This window comes from Anser cygnoides, chromosome 1 (genome assembly GCF_040182565.1).
Source record: "Anser cygnoides isolate HZ-2024a breed goose chromosome 1, Taihu_goose_T2T_genome, whole genome shotgun sequence".
NCBI lineage: Eukaryota > Metazoa > Chordata > Aves > Anseriformes > Anatidae > Anser > Anser cygnoides.
In genome coordinates this window covers 188,038,849-188,064,049 of record NC_089873.1, presented here as the reverse complement: position 1 = coordinate 188,064,049, position 25,201 = coordinate 188,038,849, and the positions used below count along the sequence as shown (strand labels likewise).

General features: G+C 39.7%; 1 long non-coding RNA gene across 2 annotated transcripts; it reads right to left on the bottom strand.

The window, feature by feature from the left end:
* Positions 1-759: 759 nt before the first annotated feature.
* Positions 760-23,433, bottom strand: LOC106041118 (uncharacterized). 2 transcript variants are annotated; one of them, XR_010828296.1, is made up of 4 exons: positions 22,983-23,433; positions 17,394-17,558; positions 4,251-7,779; positions 760-2,551 (listed from the first exon to the last, which is right to left on the bottom strand). It is a non-coding gene; the product is annotated as an uncharacterized lncRNA (long non-coding RNA). The 2 variants fall into 2 exon arrangements; XR_010828297.1 differs by lacking the exons at positions 17,394-17,558; positions 22,983-23,433 and adding an exon at positions 9,399-9,777 and having other exon boundaries at positions 761-2,551.
* Positions 23,434-25,201: the final 1,768 nt, after the last annotated feature.

The following is a 25,201-nucleotide window of genomic DNA, read 5'->3' as shown; positions in this document are numbered from 1 at the left end:
ATGGTTGATCTTAATTTGAGAGGTCAGTACAAATGCCTATGGTAAATGACAATTTTAGGCCAGTAATTACTAATTAAGACAGAAGTCAAGATGCTGGCTTCGGCAGTTTTGGATAGATCACAGATAACCTTGCAGGAGCTGATTAACTCAAACAGAACACCTCCTTAGGTGATAGCTACCAAATGACACTAGAATAATTTTTAAAATTGAAAAGGATGAGGGGAAAGGATTTATGAAACTCTCAGCTCAGTTTTCTCCAGAGAAAGAATTTCTATGATAAGTGGGATTAGCTCTTTGCCAATTAGCAGACAATTAGAAGAAAGACATTTACCCAGTGGGCAAAAGTCTTTTACGATAGACTCGTCCTCATCAAACCTGTTTATGCCAGAGGAAGATAAACAGTGTTTGTTCACAGTCTCTTAGCTCTAGGGATGTGAGCATTATGGGCTGCAGCCACTGTGCCAACTTCGTGACGTCTGTGTGAGATTCAACGTGCAAGCACAGAACAGGCGACCCCAATCTATGCTCATGCATGGATCCTGAGGTGGTTGTGGGTGATTTTCAATGGGTCCATGACAGAAGTTAGCAACAGCAGATGGACTGTATGTGGAGAAAATGAAGAAGTCTCCCACACTGGGGAATTTAGAGCGACATGCAAATCAGAAAAAGCAAGAAGGCTTTGGCTTTATAAATATTGATATTTGTACAGGTGGTAATCAGTGGTAGATCATAAATAGTGTTAGACACTGGAAGCTTTTTTGAAAGTGTCCTTTGCACAGATGAGGCCTTGAATGACCATAAGCTTTGTAGTGGCAAGTACTGTGAAGAAGAGCCGAGCTAGTGTTGTGGTTTAACCAGGCAGGCAGCTGCACACCACACAGCTGTTTGCTCAATCCCCCCTCCCCAGTGGGATGGGGGAGAGAATTAAGAAAAATGCAAGAACTCACGGGCTGAGATAAGGTTTGTTTAATAAGAAAGAAAAAAAAAAGAAAGAAAACAATGAAGTAAACCAAGCAAGTGATGCACTGTGCAATTGCTCACCACCAACCAACCAATGCCTACCCCATCCCCAAGCAGCAGCAGCCCCCTGTCCAACTCCCCCGGTGTTACTGTATTCAGCACGACGCCATGTGTTATGGAACATCCCTCTGGCCAGTCTGGGCCAGCTGTCCTGGTTCTGTCCCCTCCCAGCTCCTTGTGCACCCCCAGCCTCCTCACTGGCAGGGCAGCACGAGGAGCTGAAAGTCCTTGACTTAGTGTAAGCACTTCTCAGCAACAAAAACGTCAGTGTGTTATCAGCATTATTCTCATCCTAAATCCAAAACACAGCACCATACCAGCCACTAGGAAGAAAATTAACTCTATCCCAGATGAAACCAAGACAGCTAGGCTGCTGTTTCTTGTCTCTCTTTCCAGTTTAACATGATATTTTCTACAGAATAGGGATATGTAGACAGCATTGCTTGGCCAAAAGGTGCTGGAGGAAGAATTTGTCTGTCTGTACTGTTGCTCATGTTCCTCTTTTCCATTCTTAGATCTTAACTCCTACTTAGGATCCATTTTTCCTAAATGAAACACCCAAGGACCAGTGTCTGAGGCTGAGCTCCTCTCCAAGGTCCTTCCACAAGCAATGGACAGAGAAGATAAGGTGCAGAACATGAGCTCTCGAATCCCAACACTTGCTCAGGGTGAATTCTAGGATTCATGCTCTAAAGGGGCTACCTCTTGCTATTAACTATCCAGGGAATACAAAGCACAGAGCAAGACTAACACATCTACATTCTACAGGCCTAAATGTGGCCAGAAAAATTGTACCTGTCTCTACTAAAATCTGTCTCAGAAAAGCAGAGAGCACAAGAGGAAAACAAATGATGACTAAACACTACTCAGGAGAGCAGGCCAGGAGGAGTTTCCATTAAGCCAAAGGTCAGCATTTCCCTGATGTATCCTTTAGCTCAAGATAGCACCTGTCCTGAGGACTTCAAATGCAGGCCATCGTGTAAAAATGAACAAATGAACTCAGTCCTGGTTTTGCTATTGGCATGCTGATTAAAATGGGAATTTCAGGTAGACCTTCTGGCTTTATAACACTTGTGAACACTCATAAATGTGAGGAAGTATTAATACATTATCCTTCTAACCAAACATTAATTCCATATTGAAGGGGATGGTTGCTTTTAGAGCCACTGACAGTTGTTCAGAAATTAAGTTTGATTCTATTTAGGCTACTACTGCCTCTGTCACGTGGCTGTTTTTTAGGAGCACCTAGCCTGGAGCAAGTGGACCAGGGGTATCAGAATTAGGAGAAATCTAGTAGTGTCACGGACTGGAGATGATGGGCATTACTTTTTCAGTGAATGCTGGAGCAAGCTAAACCGTTCAAAGAGGAATAGATAGTCAGGCTCAGTTGAAATAGCTGTGTTGGTTTCCAGGAAAACTAAACATCAGGTGTACTTGATAGCAGGGATTGGCAGAAACAATCAAATGCATAACTTCTGTGGGTCAGGAACCTGTTGAACAGTAGGGAAAGATGTGATGCAGAAGCTCAGACCTGCAAAAAAATATGGAAATGCTATTGAGTCTTCCTAGCCATGGAACAACTGTATGAACTGAAGATCAGATCAGAATGGCAGCAACATTTTGTGACTGAAAAAGTATTTTCTTCATTTGCACAATGATACTAACATTTAGAGGAAAAATGGAACACTGCAGAGGCAGTCATTACAGGTGGAGGGTGCTGATTAGCTCCTCCAGCCTCTCCACCTGAAAATGCAAGATGTATGATACCGCCGATGTGAACTCCATGTGAGGAAGTAAAGGAAATGTGATTACAGATATTATATCCAAATTGAATTAAAGCTGCATTAAAAAACCTCAGATTACTATGTGGTTCCATGCTACTTTTGAAATATGACGTGCATCTGCTACTGACAGGCACATAAAGAGTATGAAAGGGCATACTTCTCAGAAAGCAAGTCTGATCTCTGACTCGCTAATTCACAAACCCACAGGAACAAAGGCAGGAAGCAAAATTATGGACACATCTCCCTAAAATAAATAATCATCAGCAAAGCAGCAATGTTGCTTGGATTTTTTTTTTCTTTCAGATATCTGCTCCACATTGTGACCTTCAGCAAAGTTAATTACCTCAGTTTCTTTACCTATAAAAAATGGATAATGAATCGAATCTTCTTTGCAAAAGGCAGATCTATAAATAAAAGCATTATTATTGTATGCTGATGTTAATAAATGTTTTCTTAGTAGACTAATGGTCATTGGGACAGTTTTTTTGTGCTATGCTCATTCATTTGAGTGAGTTGCTAAGACCTTCTGACTCTTCTTATTTTTGCTGGCAGGGAGAAAGCAATTCAGGTTCAAACATTCATGTTGAGCTCACTTTTAAAACTGTTTTTTTGGGGTTTCATGTACGGCATATGTGGAAGCAAATGCCTGTCCCCTTTGTTGTCTGTGACTGTCACAAGGCAATGAAAAAGACCTCTAGACTATGGCAGTGTTGAGAATTACTGTCCCTGCCATGAGGGCCCTGTACACCCAGTAATTCCTATAAAAAACTGTCTGTCTAGTATAACCAGAAGTTTCATACAGGGTGACAAAGCTAGCTGCAATAAAACAGTGCATCTTTCAGTTGCTTTCCATGCTATGTTACATCAAGTGGCAGAGTACAATAAATTTTAAAAGAACAAGTTGACATGAATGATGACATAGTTATAAATGAGTAACAAAGGCTTTTAATGCACACATAAAAATAATCCAACAACCCACTTCCAACTGTATTTTACCTGTTTTAAATCAGCAAAACACAGCTGGCAGCTGTTTATTAGAAGGTACCTGAGTGCTAAAATGTGCTCAGTCTGAAGTAATAACACTAGAAAAAATATTTCAATAGAAATGTATTTTAAGAACAAAATCAAAGAAGAGAAAGTTACAGAACCCGAGAGTTTCAAAGCAGTCTGCTCCTCATACTTTCCCCTCTCCCCCAAAACAAACCCAAGGCTATAAAAAGCTTTAGGAAGGATTTTCAAAGGCGCTGAGCTTTCAAAAGGAAGAAAGCCCCGAAGTGTTCATTGTGCATTTCAATAGCGATATTTCCCCAGATCCTCCACACTTCATCCTTTTCTGCAATCACACACAGATTTGCATGGTCAAAGTATGAATGAATAATATGTAGCTCGGGATCGTGATGTTCTATCAGCTCAACCAAATTCCCATCTTTAAAAATGTGGTAATACCTTAGCCAGGCCCCATTAGGACGCTGCTGCTGCCTGCTCTGTGTGGCCAGGGTGCCTTCATTGACCTTTGTGAACGGTGAGCAGCCTACCCTGCTTTTGTCCTGAGGTTTGCAGTAGGCTCCTTGTTTTGGGTGATGATCTATTTTAAGTTGTTGTCTGACAGCTAATACTTCCTGGTGTGAAATCAGGTCAGGTAATTCTTTCTGATATGAAATCAGGTCACCCCTGTGCTGCAATCATGAATAGTATCTGCAGCCACAGGGAGGTGTATAGTTGCTTGCCCTAATTCTGAACAGCAACTTCTGAAAGCCTTGAAGCAACATGATGTGGGCAGCACAGGTTTAACAGCCATTTCAAAAGATGCTGTATTTTCAGAACTTTGTTTGCAATGTAGAAAAAAAAGTTGGGAATGTGTTTCAGAAAGCCACACAAAGCTTTTTTCAACTTTCTCATTCCTGTTTGGTAAACTCAACTGAAACATATAATTGCAGTATCTAATGATCTCTTTTTGGTGCCACTGATCAACCATACTGAGTCAAGTCATCTTGAGAACCAAGACCATCTCAGAGATTTTTCTAACGCTGTGCATGTCATTTTTTTTTTTTTTCTCCTCTCCTTCTTCCTTTCCTGTGTAATTCTAAAGTCCCATCCAACTTAAGGCAGGGCTGGTTCAAAGCCAGCTTTCTGAAGAACTCCTGAAGAACTGATTTTTGTATTCCTTTTGCACAAGGATCACCTCAGGAGCAGGAAGGAGGTGAAGGACTCCAAAGAACAAAGACATCTTGCTTTTCAAATCTCTGCTTTTGCTCCACTGCCCACACATACATCATTATCCGGCCTCTATTCTCAAGATGCGAGCCATCTCCTTTATTGCTTGTGTACGGTTCTCTTCTGTTGAAAAATGGAGAATCACTAGAACAGAAAATATAAGGTGAATAAGTATCCCTCGGGACATTAATGAATACAGAGAATAAGGCCAGGGGCTGGCTCTAGCACACTGGCAGCTGGTGGTTTGCACTACGGGAGTACATCATTTATTTTCTATTGTACCATCTCTAATCAGTGACAAGAGTTCATAGCACACTGACGTATTTTAGAAACATGGTAGAATTTAGAAACTCATTTCAACACATTGAAACAAGCAACATCCTTCAGATCAGCAATAAAGAAGGCAACAGCCACATTTTCTCAATAAAATTCACTACCTCCTCAGTAGCAAAGCAACCTAGTCCTTTCTTACCCTTGCTTAATACTCATATGTGGACTGAAAGAAGCACTTCAGAACAGGATGCCATGTACTGAGGCCATGTATGGTTTCTGCAACAGCAATGCGAGTGATCCTGCTGACAATACCCTTTAAAGAAGGACTTAGTTAAAACTGCCTGCCCACTGCTCCTCCTTTATTGACAGTCATCAAAAGCACAGCAGGAAAAATGAATGGTCACTACCAGTCTTGGAAGTATTTAAATCATGAACATACAAGTGAAAGACTCTTGGCCAATTAACAGTTGTGTGTTTCTGACATTATCAAGCATTTTTCATACAAACATAATTAGGTAACCCCACTCTTGCTGGATAACTGCACACAGGATGTGAATGACATGGAAATTGTACAGTAGTTACAGCAGTGAAACTCAAGCAGCACAAGTTTGTTGGAACAAGAACTGAGTTTAGAGTCTAATTTTGATAAAATATTTTGTTCCTAAAAAGGCAGTTGGTCTTAGGATTTGTCAGGAATTTGCTGAAGGGCAGCTCTGCAGGTTGCTCCCTGTTCTCAAACTACGTAGTTGGGGAGCAGCTCACAACAGATGCTGAGGTTAAGCAGGTCTTGGTGCACGATAGGGATTTCAGCAAAGTCTCAGCTATGTCAGATGAATGATATTACTTGAGAAAAAAGAATATGAAACAATCCGGGAATAGTCCTGAAAAGGAAAGGGTAAAGGTTAAAGATGCTGAGAATGAAAAGCAATAGAATTAGTTATATTTATCCAAACATTTATTTTCCTCAGTGAAAATGCCTGTACCAGTTTGGGCAGGTATTCCTACCACTTCAGGTTATGATAATAAACTAGCTTTTTTTGTTCAACTGTAGAAGTGTTGGCTTCCACAGAAAAATTACCATTCTTTCAAGGGGGGAAAAAAGGTACAAGCTTTCAACTCTTTTCTAGAAAGATAAGTATAGAAAATGCCAGCAGAAGCTCTGTACATGCAGCCTATCTGTGCCTGTCAGGGCGGCCTTTCACCATCAGATCCATTTTGCCTCAGAAAAAGAGACTCTTTACAATTAAAAGAATAACAGCATGAAATCCAGCTGAGATAGGAAAACACTCTGCCTGCAATGAATGATGCATTCAGAGCCTCGGCAGCAATGTGGGGATCAAAAGGCAAGCTCGAAAGGAATAGGGCTTTTTAACATTTAGTTATTCAACTGCTCTGCCTGGAGGTTTCACTTGTTTGAGATGAGATGAGCAGAAATCAATTCCAAAAGCTCAGGTCTTGTAGCAGTAGTCAAGACTTTGACATTGAAACATCATGGCCTTTTTAATTAAAAAGGCATCAAGTGTCATTTAAGAAATTACAGTTTATTAATAAAATCTCACGCTGAGCAAAATTTTGGTGTGGTCAAGGTAAATTTGTCAGATCATTTTAAAAGCTGTGGATCATGTATTACATTTAAAATGCACAACCCACAGAAACAGAATATCTACATGGGGCAGCATCGCGCTATACAGAAATCACAGATCATCACACGAACTACTTCATGTGACTTCGAACCTGGCAGGCTCCCTGATCACCACGCAGACGCATTCAACTAAAGCAGGCGGCTTATAAAAAAACATTTAATTTTTTTTTCCTTTACATTAAATTTCTTGTATGTTGAAACTACATTTAAACCGAATCATCTCTAATGTGCAGTAAAGGTGCTGTTTCAGAGATGGAGCTGCCAGGGAGGCACAAACACTCCCTGAGGACCTGATTTCAGCCCAGGAGCCTTCATCCCTTCCCCTACTTGAAATGGTTCAAATCTGCTTGTCCTGCAGCTTGCACTAACAGATGGCACCGGGGCTGATACTTCAGCACTGCACCCCTAGAACAATCTTTCACCAGCTGTTCAACATATTTTAAGGTGGTTTCCCACCATCCAAGCATTATAAAACAAAGGTCCGTATGCTTGAAGTACTATTTGTCAAAATGGACGGTACTTTAAATGAAATTAGTTCTGTTCTAAATCGCAATAAATAAAGAAGCTTGCAGGTGGTGGAAATGATACTAAGGCAAAAGAAACTCATCTTTAGTCAGATTAAACGTCCCTCTAGTGCGGGGCTGCGGCAGCAGTTAGCAACTTTTATTTGGGAAAGAAACAAGGGAAAAATAGCGATCTTCTCTCCTGTCTTCATGCAGTCAGTAGCTTAAGAGCTTCCACAGGCCGGACCTTTTATCTAATAGCCAGTGATGTATCCATCCTCCATGTACACTTTCTTGTATTCACTTGTACATCTGATTACACAAATTCACACGTCAAAGGAATCTGCAATTTAACGATTAAAAATGAAAAATCAGAAAAAAAAAATGATCCCACACATCTTTTCCTGTTGTAAGAAACCACAGAAATTTACTCTCTATTCACTAATTTCATATCATTTGTGGGTTCCAGGACACTATCTTCTCTCCCTCAGGAGCAGTATAATGCATGTAACTTCTGTTATGATAATTTGTGATGATACTCTATTTTCTTAGGTGAAGAGCACTAGCCCATTAACCTATCCTCATACATAAACAGTTTGCACCTCTGATATTTATAACGACCTTTACCAGTTCATTTATATCCTTCCAGACACAGAGAAAACCCGAATTTCAAGCAGTATTAAAGATATGGATGCACCAGATATTTATCTTCTGTCATTCCTCTTTGGCAATGTTTTCATTTTTGTTCTTAGTACTTGAATACTCATTTTGACTAGGTTTGAACATGGAGCTAATATTTTCAGATAACTGAAAATAACTTCAATATCTCTTTCCTGACCAGCAATAGAGGGTACCATTGTGGCTGTATACTTAGTTATTTTTTTCTGTGGACGTTACTTAGCATTTATCAAGTACTTTTCTGCAGTTTTGTCATAGTTTCACATGAGACTTTTCTGTGCCTCTTTGCAGTTAGTAATCCTTCATAACTCTATGCCACTAGCAAATTTATTACTAGCCTATCCATTTTGTTTGTAGTCACAAATGACACAGGACTTTGAACAGCATTAAACAGCATCCTTTTAAGAGGTGCCATACACATATTAAGCATTCGACACTGAGTCTTTCAGCACTTTCCACATTCGTCTGTTAGCATTTTACCCTGTTGGCTTTCCTTTTCCATTTTCTTTAACAGTTTCTTCCTTTTTTGGTAGTAAAGACTTACACAGTGGATTTTCTGAAACATTTTTGTTCCTCGCATGAGGCTTGATTATGGCCACATTGCAGTCAGTGAGAGAATGTGGTTCTTGTACAATTACTTATTGATGTGGGCCTGATGGACTGTTTCAGACTAATAAGAGTTGTTTCCCTTTTGTGGGCGCTCAGATTAATCTTTCCAAGAGGCTTCATGCCCATGTGTGTCATTTACCCAGCCTACATATGGATAACTGCAGTTTCCCAATATTGTGTTTTCTGCCCTCACAGCCCTTGCAAACTCTCTTAAATATTCTGTGGCCACTTTCACCAAGTTTGTCAAAGACAAACAAAAATACACCCTTATTATTGCACTGCTCTCTTCTTTGCTGCCTACCCGCAATTGTTTCTTCTAGAAGTTTATCCTGCTCTTTTCCAAAGAAGACTGTTCAGATCTTTTAGCTCCTGTGCAACCCTTGTATACTCTTATCAGTAAAGATAGGAAAAATAAGATTAAATTCACTACCAAAAAAAGGTTTCATGGACATTATGTCATGGTCATACTAACCAACATCACGCCATAGATGATGGGGATGAGTAGGACCACATTCAACCTTTTAAACATCTGAACAAGTCACAAGAGAAAAATCTAAGCACAAAAAGATTTGTTTTCAGGTGAATTTAGTGTCTACGGGAAAAAAAAAAAAAAAAGGAGGATGGAAAGTAATAAGAAATGTCACTTCCATAGGGAGAGATTTACAGAAAACATACATCGTGGGACAACCGGTACAGTGACGTTCAGCTTCTCAGCAGTGTGCTTCGAGGCTCTTGTCAGTGTGGCTTTCCACCTGCAGAACTGTTCCAGCAGGACCTGCTGACCAGCTTGGCCATGGATGTGTGTGTTAGACCTCAGCCGGGTGCTTGTCCAAACCCCCGAGACAGCTCTTTGCAGCAGCAAGGCTCTGTGGATCAGCAGTTGTTACAAATTAAGCCTTCCTTTTCTTTTTGGCCATACGTTCCCCCAGTGTTCTTGAAAGGCAATCCAAGTTAATATTGTGCTGTGTATTCCTCATTCCTACCACTTCTGTTTAAATTGAAAACTGGAAGATTTTCCACAACTGAAAAATATATAATGCAATTTTGATTTCAAATGGAGGGGGTGAGGAGGGAGGGAGAACTTTTCAAAGATTCTTCTCTTCTTGATTTCATAAGAATATAATTAATTGCTCCTTCTCTTAATTTAATACTGTGACTAATCCTACTAAAAGGGATTATTTAGAACAAGCAGACAATGTAAGATACATTTTTATGTCATTCATCTGTCTTCAGAGAACAAAACTGAAAGCATCAACAACTTTGATTTTTTTTTTTAAGAAGCCATTTTCAAAATTAATATTTTAGGTCAGTTATTCCATTCAAACCCTGTTAAATGGCAAAGAAATCTGTGTAATCAGAAATTGCTTTTCTCAGTCAAATTTCTTCACTAAAGTTAAATCCCTTTAGAGACATTTGGAAAGTATTTAAGGATCACAGAATCTTTATCTCAGAGGCTCTTTTGTATATACTGTGTGTGCTCTTCAGATGTCACTTCATCTCTTGTCAGTGCTAGTAACAGGAACAATTGGAACATATATAGAAGACATGGTTCTCAGTTATATTTGACTTCGTTCTCCTGATTATGGTGGTATCAAAAACAAAAAAGGGAGGAAAAATGCTATATAAGAAAGAATTATTAAAAAGAATTGCTGAGTAAACTTCAAACAGTTTTTCCACTAAAAACTTTTTTTTCTCCTATTAAAAACATAACTCATTAATTACTTAGATTGCAAAACTTGTTTCTTCTTTAATTTAATGGTTAACATTAGCAAGTGAGGATGCTGCCTTTATAAAAATCATGATAATTATGAAATGTAATTAACTTATTAAAGCCTTGATTCAAGAATATAATTATATGCTTAATTTTAAGCATCTGAGTATCTCCGCCGGTTTCAGTGGGATTAGGTCTGTGTGTGTATTAAAGATAATTCTGGGAAGCCGAAATGCTTGTCACAGCAACAAAGAAGTGGGGACACCTGTAGCTAAAAACAGCAAGAGAGGTTTATAAACCTCTAAAGAGAGGAAATATCACTGCCTTTTCATCCCTCCTGTGTGTGCTCCTGTACATGGGGCTGCAGGATCCGGCTCCTCTTCCCCCTCCTTTGGGCTTTTGGCTGAAGGTTGCATGGGATGGTGGAGGTTTTCTCCACCCAACACAGCTGGGTGTTTAAGGTCTGGGGCACATACCTGAGTATAGGAAATATGGGGTTTGCACCCCTCTAGCTAAGGAAGAAAAAGAACTGAGCTGTCTCGCTTTCTCAGGGAATGCTCTGGGACTAGACTGCACTGAAAAAAAAGAAAAAAAAAATCTCATTTGGGTACACCTGAAAAAAATACTTGCTAAGTAATGCTCTGTTGGATAGCAACCCCTACAGACGCCTTGGCACCATGCAAGTGCACCTGGCTCAGGTGCCTGAGCACTGTTCCACATCCATTCTGGATCTTCATGTCTCATCAAGAAAACAATCTTTTGGTGTTATACAGAGAAAATCCTGTGCTCAGCAGCCTGTGGTTGGGCACAGAAAGACCTTCAAAATCAATCCCATGGAAGCTGCTCAGCCCAGAGAGCTATCCTTCCTTCCAAAACCATGTCCTTGTAACCAGGTACACATTGTTAAAAACATGTAGCTGAGATTGAAAACAGAGATACTGTTAACATGACCATGGTAATAAGACCATGGATAGCTTATGGTGGTCTAAAAAAATGACTACATTTAAAAATGCTGAGCAGGCTGCTGGCTACTCCTGTGAAAATTAAACAAAATATATGGCTAGATTTGGAGTTCGCACCAGTTCTGTGCTGCAGTAACTTGGAGAAATAGAGTGAACCATAAGAGGCAGAATTCGTTTAGTTGCAATGTGCATTTTTCTAAGAAAAAATAAAAGGGTCAAGTTTTCTGACCTGACCCCATCCTGACATTACTATATATCATCCACTGGAAGTAAGCTTGGGATATATTTGATAAATCAATTATAACTTGCTCGAAATTTTCAGTGGCAGGGACACAAAACTTCTGATTTAATTAAGTGAGATAAAAATCAAGCTCCTTGCTGTTGGTGAGAATTGCAGTCCTGCACAATGCTGTCAGCTGACAAGCCCGGTGAGAGAAGCTGCATGAACTACAGATAAGCCCACAAATATCAGCCACAGGCTCTATGGCACTTTTCTGCATCTGTAAGGAATTGCCATTACGGGCTTAGAAATACCTGTACTATTCACATTAAATGAAACACTAACGGTGACGAGACCAAAGCTGAAATCAGGGCTGGCAGATGTCTCAAAAGGAGGAAAGGTGCTCTGTGGGTCGCCTCATCAAAACCAAAAAATCCCACTATGGGTGGCATTTCTGCTCTGCCTCTGAGCCCTCTTCTGTTATTCAGGCTTCATTAGTGTTTGGCACCTCTGACTTTCAGAAGGGAGGAGAGTTAGCCACTGGGAGAGGAGCTGCCTCAACATTAGGCGGGAACAGGATATAGGAGAGGCAATGGATTTTTCTCCAAAAGGCCAGGTGGCCTTTACATTTAAGAAGATATAGAAAAATAGAGGTAGTTCATCTCCTGGCTCCAAGCCATAATTAAATACTTGACCCAAATATGACCCAAAGTAGGCTAAGATGCCCTTATAAGCTTTCTAATATCTGAAGTAAACAACCTTTGCTGCAGGTTAAGATTATTATTTCTTTTGCTTCCTATACAAAGAAAAAGAAAATAAATATATATATATATTTCAGTAAAAATCACTAATGCAACTGCAGACTATTTATTTATTTCTTCTTCTTTTCTTGACTAAGCTTCCTCTAATAATTCAGAATTCCTAAATTTCAGTTATTGAAAATGTCTCCATATTAACTGCAAACTTTTTAAAGCACAGTCCCAAAAAGTGGATACCATATTCCACCTTGGATCTCAAAAATACCAAGTGCAGGAAGGCAGCTCATTCTTCTGTCTTCCATAAAGCCTCAGAATGGTATTTGCCTGTTTCTATAAAAGCACAACACCACCCACATCTATTTGGTCTGTGACCCATCTGGCCTGACCATTGTTTTTCACTTTGTACGTTTGTTTCCTTCCCATGCATGCTACGTCCCTCTTGATGGTTTCTGTATCTCTTCTTGTTGATTTCAGACAACTTCTCTTTCAGACAACATCATTTGCATGTAAAATCCCACCTCCCAAGGCAGTTCTAACTGCCCCTACATAGGAACAACTCACAAATTCTTCAGTATGCTATCTAGCCTGCTATCAAAATTATTAATCAAAATTTTGCGTAGAAACAGGTGGGATGGATCCTAAGAGGAACCCATCTGAAATGCGTTCTGATCGGGCAGTGAAAACCAGATCTATTTTGAAAATTATTTTTTCAGTCTTATGTGCTCCCAAATTCTGAACTCTATTTCCTTATTTTATTTACAACACCATGAGAGTCAAGATAAATCATGCCTCCTCCTGTCACCCTGCCTATTGAGATGATTACCCTGTTAAGGGCGGAAAACAGATCGGCTTGTTCCTGACAAATGCATGTTGGCTGTTTCCCATTATATTATCATTCTGTAGGTTTAAATTATTTATTCTATTTAAATTAGATTATTTAAATTATTTATTCTAGTATCCCTGCATAAATCTAAACTAAATTGTTTTTTTCTTGATGTCCTGACTCTCTCTTTTGGAAACAAGTATTATGTTTGCCTTTCCTCACTTGCTGCAGATATTAAAGATAATCTGCCATTCTGAGTAGCTTAAGATAAAAGTCATGATCTCCGCACAATTTGTGTAACCTCATTTATTTAAATATTTTTTTAGCGGGTATTTCTTTTTACAATCAAAATTCCTGTCCCCTGATTAAAACTCTGCTAAATAGTGGATGACCACAAATAACTTTTTGTAAAAAACAAAGAAGAATGCACTGGCATCACCAGCCTCTTCTGTCATATGTTATTTGTATGTTTTCCCTTTTTGTTCTCCTCTTGCTTTGTATGCATTTATAAAACCTTTTCTTAGTTGTAATTCGTATTATGCTATAGTCATCCTTTCTTTTGTTCTTTGCATCATCCAAATCAATTATTGATAGTAATATTTTTTGTATTTTTTTTTCCAAATTTCACTGGCATTAAAGAGTTCCTGATGCTGTCATGGCACACCTCATTATAGTCTCCTTTGCACTGGGATAAACTGTTTGTCGTGCCTTTAGTATTGCTTTTATTAAGGAATACCACTTTCTGCTCACATTGCCTTTTGGTTGGAAAATGTTAAAACGACTGTTCAAATGTATTCCCAATTGTTCCTCAGGGAAAAAAAAAAAAAAAAAAAAAAAAAAAAAAAAAAAACCACAGAATTTTGGAGAGCTGGCAGGTACCAATGACATGCCTATATAACAGAACTCAATACTATGCATAAATAACCAATATTATGCAGAAATATGGGGTTTCTTCACAGGAAACAATGCAGTCATGGCATTGCAGTGCTGTACTCATATTAATTGGCCCCAGAGTGCAATATAACTACACTAATATGATCCTGCTTCTCATAGTAACACTTGATTTCCTCTTGCTCAGTGTCTCATTGATTTTTTCCACAAAGACAGAACTTAAATAGTAAGGAAACATTCCTGATTCTTTTATTTGGACTTTTTTTCCCCAAGAGACTCTTCCACCTTGTAAATTTTTAGAACTATACTCTTTGTAATTACACAGGCCACATTCTCAGACAGTGTAAATTAGAGGACTAGACAGGTTTATCTCCCTTAGGTTCCTGTTGCTTTCTCTCTTAAATTACTACATGACTAAAAGATCACAGATTAAAGTGAAGTTAATTTTCACATGTTGGTATTAACACCAAGGAAAGCCATTTGATGCTCTGCACTCTGGAAACCTTTTTTTTTCCCACTGGGATGAAGAGTATTATCAGATTTTTCAGTGATATAAAATAACCTTACTGACTTGAGTATCTGAATCTTAGTCAGAGATGAAAACTTGATATCTACACCTTTGCTTTTGGAAGAAAGAAATTGCTTACCTAAATTAACAGAAAAAAAAATCTTCTTATCCCTTGTCCATATCAGTGTCCCAAAACTCAGCATATATAATATATATATACAATATTTTATTAACACAGAACATGAGCTTTTCACGTAAAGGAGAAAGCCGCCTTGACAAAGATAAAATTATGCTAAAAAATCAGTACTGCATTATGATTTGGAGCAGTTCCCTAGCCAAAGGCAAAACATGAGAGCCAGTCCTCTTTCTGCTATTCTAAGTGGCAGAAATCCTACTTATTTCATTAATACAGGAATGGCTTCATTGTGCTAACACTAACAAAGCCAGCAGTAAATGGCAAAGTGGCCAATTTCTGTTGTTTGGTGATATTAAATCTCGAATAAGATTATGCTATGAATACACTGAGAAAATGAATATGATTTATTTCTTAAGGCAGCGAAAACATTGCAGAAAGAATTGCATACTCACAGAGCAAATTTGTCTCCTTGAGAAAGAAGTAAAGCATTTTAAAGCAGGCCATTCTAAAATTTTGCTGATTCATCATGTCTTGATTTGTTTCTTGTCAAAATAAGCTATTCCATTTGTGGAACTGGCAAAATTGCTTCTTTATATATCCATATGCAATAGGTGTGGAGTACAAGGAAAAATCATTAAGCTAGGTTTGACACTGCTGTTCTGCCAATATTTCCTACCACAGACCTGACTTTGGAAACCCTACAGAAATTTCTTGCCTCCCTGGACAATCTCCTGAATATTAAGGAAACACATGCTTAACCAAACTATATATACATATATTTATATATGCACTGTTATATATAAAACGTATATCTATACTGATAGATATAATAAATCAAAAATTTTTTTGAAGATTTATAATGCACTGAGCCTTATTTTTCAGCAATAATGAGGAATCTTGATCATGCATGATCAATAAGGAATCATGGTTCATGCATGGTCTGTGATGGTGGAGGCTGTGAGTAGCAGAAATAACTTTGTAATTTGAAGCTATATCATAGTCAATTTTAATGAAAGGGCTACACTCCACAACCATGTATTTCCACCTGTAGTCTAAATGTCTTTCTGGCTTCCTTACCTTGCACAGCAGCCATGCAAACAGGGCTTTCAGCTTGCTGTGGATGGGGAGATCTGTGGTTCATCCACACATCGAATGGCAAACTCAGCCCAGCTACTCTGCTCTTCTTGAGCCTGTTCAGAAGCAGTCATTTGAGTCAGCCAGCTTTTGAACACTGTTATGTACCCTTTTCAACAGAGAAGGCTTGTCCTTCACTTCCTTACCCAGGATTTCCAGGGAATGTCAAATATCACTTGGGCACATGCTGTTTATTACTCCATCTGGGCAAAAGATATGAAAACCTAAGGACTATTAGCTATTGGTCATGTTTCTTAATTCATGACTGGAAGATTTTCAGACAGTGTAGCTGAGTGCGGTTCACAGCCCTGTGGAGTGATGTACCAGTGACAACAATGAAATCTCAAAATTCCATCAAATGTCAAATTATACGACATAAACCTAGACTTGAAAAGTAAAGTCCTCCAGGGCTTAAAGAAAGGTCACCCAAGACATGGAGAAGAGGCTGTGTAATGCTACTCACTAGCTTCAAGAGATGTGAGATATTAACATTTCACTTTGATTTAAGAAGGCTTAGAGACCTTCACACTTCTTAGCTGAGAAAAGGAAAATCAAGTTAGCTGAGCACTGTAATTTGTTTTACATACAGTATTGTCCTACTTTTAATCAGCATAAGCTTAACACCTAACTTGTGAAAAGTGGTTGAGTAATTTCAAGACTCCCAACAAGAAAGAAACCTCAAAACATAAAAGAGAAAAATAGCAAAGGCTAAAGCTACCATTCAGTGTCTTCTTCAAAAGTGGCAAAGACAAGTAGTTACTCCATCATTAAGTGAGGTTGAAAGGGGCAACTAAACAAAAAGGAAAAATCTTACAAGAAATAAAATCTGACATTGTTTGATGAACATTTTAAGCCTCTGAAATAAGCACTTATTCTTGCTTTGTTGTTTCCTTGTTCTTTTTCTGCATTATCTCCGGCTTTTGCTGAATCAGGTCTTTCAGCAGTGAAGCAAAGGGGAAGCAGTTTGGCTAAAAGCAACCTTACTTTTTGCTGGGTTACTTTCCAGCCTGATCAGTGTCATGGTCATCCCTCCTCATAAGCAAAAAAAATGATTGTGTTGGTGGACAGACCGTGGACGATGGGAGTAAAATCCTCTGTTTTGAAAGGTGCAGAAGGATTTAATACTGCACTTGGGATGTGTTCCAGAAATTTCCTGAGTGTACTTAAGAAAATTTTATTATATTGTTCTACTGACAGAAACAACATTTAACATATCTGCTATGTGATAATGCACAAATAAGATTTTCCCTTCCTGTTTTGCACATTGTAGTTTAGTTTTACTTTCATAAGAATAAAGCTCAGCTCGTATCTGTGTGACTTACCCATCTTACCCATTTTGCAGTTTTTCACGGTGTTTACAATAGCATAAATTTCTTGTGCTAATATGGGTTTCTCTGGTCTACACAACCCAAAACATTGGTCACTGGGGGGAAAAAAAAAAGGAAACAACCTAGAAAAGACTGAGAAACCATCCTAAAAGCCTTTAAAATGTCTGAATTATAGATACTGACAGTATGCAGAACTTACCAGAGAGATGGACAGGAAAGCACTTGCTTTGATATGGCAGACACAAACTACGGTTTACCATCACTTCATGGTCTTCATCTCATGCTGATTCCACCAGCGGGAAACAGTCACAACCCAGCTTGCAGGCTTGAGAACTGATATGAAGGAATTTGCATTTTCCATAGCCTGAAAAAATAATTAGGAGGAGAAAGGAAGGTGGACGTTTGGTGTCTGTGCAGAAGAAAATGTACTCCTGACATAAGGTATGATGTATTAAGCCCTTGACTGGCCTCAGTAGTTTGAAATTCTCCACCCATTTTAGAAAAGATACAATTGCAGTGGAATTCAGATGACTTTTTTATTTATTATTATTATTATTTTTTACTATGACAGTGCAATGAGCACAGACTGCTCCTTTCTGTCTAGCAGGCTCTGTGCTGTGTTACAGGAGGTGTTCAAGTGGGATTGCTAGAGAGCATTTACCTTGGCCTTCCCACCACATACAGAAACAAAAATATTTATGGTAATGGTGTTACTGCAATTCTGCTTGTAATACACTCAAAATGCTAAGTGAAAGCATCATGTAGTGGGAGCACAGCACTGAATTATTCCTGTGTATTGAAATACTGATAGACAAGCCAGGACACTAAGTAATTAAGTCACTATTAGACCAAACCATTAAATCCATTGTTTGCTGTTTTAACTGCCACTAATTGCATGTCACCATGACAACAGGGAAGTTTCTTTTTCTGGTATCTCCACACAATTTCCTTTTCATAATGGAGCCTGCGACACAGAAATTTACATCTTCCCAAATTGAAATACTTCTTGTGCTGAAATAAAGGCAGACATGTTTAGATAAGAGCTATTTTAATATCAGCAGTAAAATGGATCTTATTGGAAATTTTGATAATTTGTTTGCAGAATTATCTGGACTTTTCTACATAAAGTCAGTGCATTTTAAAGTATAATATCAGTTTTAAAACCTTGCTATTTCACTAGCATCATAAAAATTGTAGTTCAGATTAAGATCAAGGAGGTAAATACATCAGACTAACATAATACCCTGCACCTTCACAGTTTACATCCTGTTTATGGCTATGCTTGCATCAGACATTAAGCTTGGGTCAGAGCCCAGATTTTACCTCTAATTCATTTTTTTTTTTAAATATATAGTTATTTTGGAGACTTCCAGCTGTTTAAATCCCTATATTTAGGTTACAGCCATCCCATGACATCTCTTCTGAAACCCTGTGTGGGTCCCTACATCCCATAAGTAGGCTCCCAGCCCCATCGATCTGTTGCACTCTTTGAAAAGGAGATGAGTAATTGCTGGTGTGCAGATAGAAGTTTGCTCCAAAATGCTTGTCTAATATTAACCGCTGATCCCATCTCCCAGCACCAATATTCAGAAAATTGTTAGAGATCTCTCAGTCCTTTCAATGCCTGACTGCAGTACCAGCTGAGAAAAGGTGCTGTGAAACAGTGCCAGAAGTTGGCTAAGATTAGACAATTTTCCAGGGAGAACGAGATGAAATGGGACCACCCTGCAGCACTCACTGGAAGAGATCTCCAGGTCTTTTTCTGCTTTCCACTTCTGGAGGGAAAGGCTCCAGTATGAACCAGGCAGCAGGTACAAAACCCATTCCCTCTGAACTGACACCACCACCTGCTTCAGAGGGATGGAAGGGCAGGGGAGAGCCCTGCAGGTAGGCTCCTCTCCAGTGGGGTGGCACCGCTCTTGGCAGTTGTGTTTCACGCATAAGCTGTCTCTGACCATGGACACAGCAACAGTGTACCCACAGTCCCCGTAGGTCAAAGCCCAAAAGTCCAGCCTGAGATTAAATTACAGTGTTAACAAAACCCAAAGTCTATGACATCAGTAAAGATTAAATGTGTTGGTTCATTGTATGTATTTATTTGTTCAAGTTGAAAACACTGCAAAATCTGCCCAGATTTGGCAGGAATGCAGTGCACAACATTTTGACTGATAAACTGGGAAAAGTATATGGTAAAGTTTGAACGACACCCAAAATGTCATTCTACGTAGACATTTTTGTCGACTAGCCCAGCCTTCATTTTTCTCTTTCATGAACATTCCTATGCTAAACTGAAGGATAAAAAATTAAAAGGAAGACTACACATGTGTTGCTGGAAAAGATTACAGGTCCAAAAAGATGTAAAAAAAAAAGTTATTTAGAAGCTCAGCCTAAACATATAGAAATGATGAGTTAAAGCCCAGATCTCAGCTGGGCAACCAGCATGGATCCATGTGTGGTGCAGCTGCTGAAGCTGGTACACAGACTTCTCTCTTATAAAGTTGGCAATCTTAAACTTTTGGGGAATTTCAGTTTTCATGGAGCACGTTTTTCCCCAAAGCACTCAGGACAGTGTCATGATACTCTCTTCAAACTGGCTATACACAATACATGCTGTAAATGCTAAACAAGATATTAAATTCCAGAATTATCATTAAAATACACAGACATTTGCATCCACTAATGATATCTTAATAAGTTTAGCTGCAACTGTGATTTAGTTTAGTTCACCTACTGGGAACTGGGAAAAGTCAAACTGTCTTCATATAGCTATGAATTGTGGAGCAAAGCAGGAGACAAATTTGATAGTCTGTCTGGACATTTTGATTTATTCATTTAATTCACAGGGTCCAAATTCTTCTGCCACAAGAATTGTTTGATAGAAAGTGAAGACATTCTTAGACTGCCATTAGCAATATGACAGACAGCCCCACTCAACAATTACAACAATCAGGCTGCCTCATTGCTGTTGTGAATGCACTGCTACAGCTTTGGCCATGCCTTGTAGCATGCATCATTGAAGTAAGAAGCATTTTTTTCATATACTTTAAGAACACAGTCCCTCTTGATTTGGTTTTCCTCCTTCTCTATCGTCAAAATGTCTGGGCTAACTCACTGAAGTCAGTGCAGCTCTCCTAGAGAAAGGGATGGGAGAAATACAAGCCCTGAAACTTGTTGCCAAAAGAAGTTTCCATAACTTAAGCAGTATGACATTGTTTATTTAGGAAATAGTATATCCAAATACTATGCTGTCATTGAAGAGAAATTGCTGAGGCTTTTAAAGGAAGAAAAGTAATCTATTTTATGATTTTATACAATGTATTTTTTTTTCTGCGTGATATAAATCTAAATGGGATTTTACGACCTACTACTCAGTGTTTATTAACTTGCTTATATTGTTGTATTTTGGAAGCTCTTAACTTTTGCTTCATGAAGTCTTCTGCCCCTTTTCCATCTGCCCTTGAAAAACAAGATTTCTAGGTCCCTTATTTACAGACACATCTTAAAAAAGAGCAAATGAAAATGATGATGAATACCAAAGGCTGCTCAGAGTCTGAAACAAAAGCTCCAAGAGGTGTGATGTCTCCTCTGCTTCATTCAATGCACTACAAGGTCCATGCTTATGGACTTCCCATTGAACAACTCATTGACACCATGTGTTACTGTTGACAAAAAAATCTTTCAAGTTTTCAAAGAATCTTTTTTTTTTTTTTTTTTTGCAGCTGTTCTGGATTGCCATGCTGCACTGGTATTGGCAATGCCCGTGGGGAAACCCCTTGATATTGTGAATAGCCTATTGTATGCTAAGTCATTGCTCAGTTCACCATGAAGTTGTGTACAGCAAAAGGATTCCAGTGCAATTGATATAGCTGTAGAAACTGTGAACTTCATTTAACTTATGTTGTTCATTCCAGAATTTCCATTGAGTTATGTGAGGATCTGGGCCACCAAGACAGTCTGCTCATCCTCCACTCACACACTGCAAAGAACTTTGAAGAATAACTTCTGAGCCAGAAGTATCACCCAAGGTGTCTGCACTCCAGGTTGGCCATTACTCTGACTGCTGATACAGTCCTTGTCTGGTCCTTATTTTCAAATTCATAAGAAGTTAAAATCCTTTTGACTCAAAATAAAAAATAAAAAATAAAATAATTTGTGGATTTCCTTGGCAACTACATCAAAGAAAAACACTGGAGCAGACTAAGCCCAAATTCAATCCTGCGGTAAGTAACAGTGAGAAACTGACGCTAGAGGCATTCTGGTTATGTAATTTACAGATCTGAAAAGCTGTTCTAGGATTAAAACCAGTGGCCTTTGATTTCTTTTGTCATATGAGACACTTGCTCAGTACAGTTGTGAAATGGCACAGACTGCAAGTTTCCTGAATACGCTGCCTATATCAAACTGCTGACAAATATTGGAGTGGGGTGAGGAAATTCTTTGGAAGATCATTGCTGTTCAGTTCAATATGTGTGCTACTGGGTAACAGCCACTTTAGAAACACAGGTTAAAAAAAAGAAAAAAAAAAAAGATGATTCTGAGTTGTTTTTGTTCAGTCTTTCCTGTGCTGCACTACAAATATCGTTAGCTTCTGGTGAGATTTAAAGCCATTGCAAGCACTTACACAGGTGCTTAACTTTGTGTGTGCAAACAGCGCCACTGAACGTGAATTCTGTGGGGATATCCCAGGCACAGAGTTTACAACACGCATTAGTTCATACAAAACTGGCTCTCCAAGGCAGAAGGATTTTTTTATTGTTTTTCATTAAAACCAAACTCTGCTGTAGCAGCTAGTTTTCAAAAAATACTTTCAAGAAAACCCTGGTTGAAATAGCTGAAGTGCTCTACTGGGGATCATTTCAAGAAGAAGCTGATGTGCTATCAAGTATACAGGGAAACACAGAAGGAAGCGAGAGAAGAGAGAGAAATTGTTCTTTGGAAAAGCTGCAACATCATTTCAAAGCTTTGGTATTGCTTCATTTGACAAGAGGAAATAATAACTAGTGTACTGTTATAAGATCACAAGAACAGGGAGAACAGAACTTGCACTCAGCATAGTTCACTTAGGCAGAGGGATAGCCTGGAAACTGCGGTGTGCTTTAGACACTTAATAACCAGGAAAAGAAAAAAGAGCACAAAGTAAGACTCCCTTTAAAAGAACAGCAAAAAATATTTAAATGTTAAAAAAAAAAAAAAGGCATTTTGTGTAAAAATGGTCTAAATGGTCTCTCCTCTGGAATAGGAGCAAGAGATAATGTAATAAAGGCTATGAGACTGAGATTAAATCTCACCTAAAAGGAAGAAAAGAAAGACATAGCATCCTTTATTTTAAAATGGTAGCTTCAAGAGTGGGGGCAATGGTCTGGACTCTCTGAAATTTAAAAATCCAGCTATGCACTCTTAAAATGAGATTTCTATGATGGTCTTAGAAGAAAGTAACCCTGTTAGGTGGAGGCTGGAGAAAGAGAACAGTCAGGCTGACGCCCAGTAACCACAAGCAGTCATGCAATGGACATTTCTGCTTAAACAAGTCCAGTGGATCTCCATCTTCTATGCTTACCAAGCCCCAAAACACAAAATACTTGTCAACACTGCATTTAATACTTGTAGCACAATAGACTGAAAAATATAAAATACAGTGCACCAGAGGAGAAGAGCAGGGTGATGTTTGAGAGCACAGCTTACTAAGTTTGCTAAGTAAAAACATGCAGACAATCCTAGGAAGCTGGTTATAACCCACATTACAGAAGCAAGAAGCAAACAAAATCAAAAAGCAAACAGGGATGCTTACCAATCCGGCCTGGGGGAAAATCGTTTCTTAGGGATTGATTTAGGTTCAAAGATATGATTTATGCATGCTTGTCTGCACCTCAGAGACTTTCCAGCTTCTATATCATCCCCAGCAACCTTTCTGTAGTCACAGAGAAAGCCAAAAAAGAATGCAGAAGTTCAGCTGTGCATCAGGAAGAAAAAACATTTTCTGCCCAACACAGAATTGGGTACTCTGTGCTGCAAATGTCACACAGTGGCATTTTACACTGGCATTGTTTGCTTACTTGCTTAACAAAGGCAATTGGGGAATGTAGGTATTTTCCTCTGAGCACACTCACCCCTACCTTTATGCAAAAAAAAAAAAAAAAAAAAATCTATTCATCAGGAGCTGGCAGGAAAGCAAAGCAGAAAAGCACAGAGCAGTAAGAATTGGTGGAGGCTGCTCTGGCTTGCACATCCAGAGCACAATGTCACCCCCCTGGTGTGGTGGCTTCTGCTGTGTTACTAATTACTATAACTTATCTGTGAATTTAAAAAAAAAAATGTTTGTGAGGGGAAAAAAATCTTAAATAATCCCATGTTTTTGGCCATATCCAAAGATATAACTCAGCTGTTCTGTGGTTTAACCTACTAGGACAGAATAAACTTAAGTGATAATAAGCTTATTTTTGACAGGGAAAGTCAGAAGTACATGAGGTAGCAATGTGCCTGGAGGGCAAAGAATGCTCATGGTATCCTGGGCTGCTTTAGGCAAAGTATTGCCAGCAGGTTGAGGGAGGTGATCTTTCCCCTTTACTCAGCACTGGTGAGGCCGCACCTGGAATGCCGGGTCCTGTCCTGGGCCCTCCAGTACAGGAGAGGCCTGGGCACACTGGAGAGAGTCCAAAGCAAGGCCACCAAGATTGTGAAGGCACTGGAGCATCTCTGCTGTGAGCAGAGGCTGGGAGGGCTGGGGCTGCTCAGCCTGGAGAAGAGGAGGCTCAGGGGGATCTCATCCATGTCCCTAAATCCCTGAAGGGAGGGTGCAGAGAGGACGGAGCCAGGCTCTGCTCAGCGGTGCCCAGTGCCAGGACAGGAGGCCATGGGCACAGCCGGGCACCCAGGAGGCTCCCTCTGAGCACCAGGCAGCACTTCTGTGCTGGGCGGGTGACGGAGCCCTGGCACAGGCTGCCCAGAGAGGCTGTGGGGTCTCCTCCTTGGGGATCTCCAGAAGCCGCCTGGACGTGGTCCTGGGCAGCCTGCCCTGGGTGTCCCTGCTTGGGCAGGGGTGGCACCAGGGGCCTCCGGGGGGCCCTGCCAACCTCAACCCTTCTGTGACTCTGCGAAAGTCTTCCAGAAGAAAGTCATCACTGCAAGGCCACTTGAAGGCTGTACAAACCACAACTGAGTGCTGGTAGCTGTGCAGGCAGTCACAGGACCGTGTCACCAGGGTCTGTGCAACAGCTCTTGGGCAAGCTTGACCTAGTGAGGCCAGAAAAGCTCTGTTGAGGGCTGTGCAGCACCTTCAGCTCCTCCAGCCATGCAGTCTTCCCAGTGCACGTGGGCCACATGATGGAAGAGCTCGTGGGAGCACAAGGAGAAACGGAGCTGGCTCAGTAACAGGCCCCAGCACCAGTCCTTCCTGCTGCCAGCTGGAGAGAGAAAAACGGAGCTGTTAGGCTGAACTGGACTTCTTCAGAAACAAGCATGGCAGTAATTAGTGTCGGCAAATGACAAAAAAGCTGGTCTGTAATAGCTGAAAATCCAAACCAACAACGCCAGGAACAAACTATTTCTAATAGTACATTTCCTCCCCTTGGTTAATTGAATGTTTTCATGATGATACTTTCTGAAAGCCTGCTTAATTCTTCTCCCTGTCTGTGTCACCGGCACAACCATACTTCCCACCTTATACACTAACGTTACAAAAAATGATCTGTGTAATGTTCTTACAGGATAGTTGTGATTTGAGAAGAAAACACCAGGGTCCTGTCTTCCTGTTTCCAGCCAGCACATTTCTAAAAGGGGCTTCAGCAAGTATTTTATTCCTCCACCAGCACCACGCACAACAGGAGCATTCTGCCAGTCAAATTAACAGTCCCTACACCCAAGAAGCAGATAAAAAAAGTACTAGAGAGGAAAAACTGTGCAAGTGGCCTTAAAGCCTCTGAATGACAGGTCCCTTGAGATGTCAGGATCTGGGGAAGGACTGATTAACAGAAAGAGAAATGCAACATGGGGCACAGAGGGGCTGGGAAA